This window comes from Fragaria vesca, linkage group LG7 (genome assembly GCF_000184155.1).
Source record: "Fragaria vesca subsp. vesca linkage group LG7, FraVesHawaii_1.0, whole genome shotgun sequence".
NCBI lineage: Eukaryota > Viridiplantae > Streptophyta > Magnoliopsida > Rosales > Rosaceae > Fragaria > Fragaria vesca.
Window position 1 is genome coordinate 16,951,050 of NC_020497.1, and position 960 is coordinate 16,952,009.

The window sequence follows — 960 nt, forward strand, 5'->3', positions numbered from 1 at the left end:
TTTTTTGTTTCTCTGGTTACTTGGTTACTTTGCTTATGTTGACCGTGCTTATGGGCTGCAACATAAAAATTACCTAGGATGCTTCAGTTTTTAGGTAGTTTTGCATGATTTGATTTTAATGTTTTGTCCGCGAGGGTGTTTCGTATTCATGTTGTAACATGATCTTTAGTTATTAATATATTCATAGCTAAAATCCATTTATCAAAAAATAAAACTATTGAAGACGTTGATTATCATTGCTAGCTCGATTATAAGTCTTAGTTTTTTTTTTTTCTTGAAGATTATAGTGGATGATTGATTCTCAAATTTGTATCAGGTTATTATTTTTCTGATTCTTGTGAAACGAACAGCAACACACAGCACACCAACGGAAATTATCCATTGGACTATTTGACTAGTCCTTGCGTCAGCCTTTTTCCATTTTCCTTTTTTAATTCTTTGTGAGATAGTGGACTGGGCTTTGCTTCAGTCCTTTTTCTTTTCTTTTTATAGTCCTCTTGTGAAACGACGCGACGCCGTTTGTGAAAAAGAAAGAAAAAAGCCTGCAACTCCATCTTCTTGGTTTTCCTCCCCGAATTTTTGCCCTTTTTCTGCCATTTTTGTCTAAGTCAAGCTATATCATCTCATGTAAACCAAAAACCCAATCTAGGCACTTGCCTAGACTCGCCCACGTTTGAATCCGCCTCTGCATGACGTTGTACTACTGTTAAAGGATGAACGATGAGAGAAAATTTCTTTGGTTTTTTTTTTTGAATTAATTTCTTTGATTTTTGGGTGAACGCCACTACAATTATGTATTTTTATGGTAGTCATAATGAATATATATATACAGATTTTTTCAGGTGCGGATGTCCGTATTTATTCTTACGGTGCGGATTTCCACTTTACACTCATTTTTCAATCGAATTTTCACATCTCCACCGTTTAGTCTTTAGATACCAATGTATAGATTATCTGTGC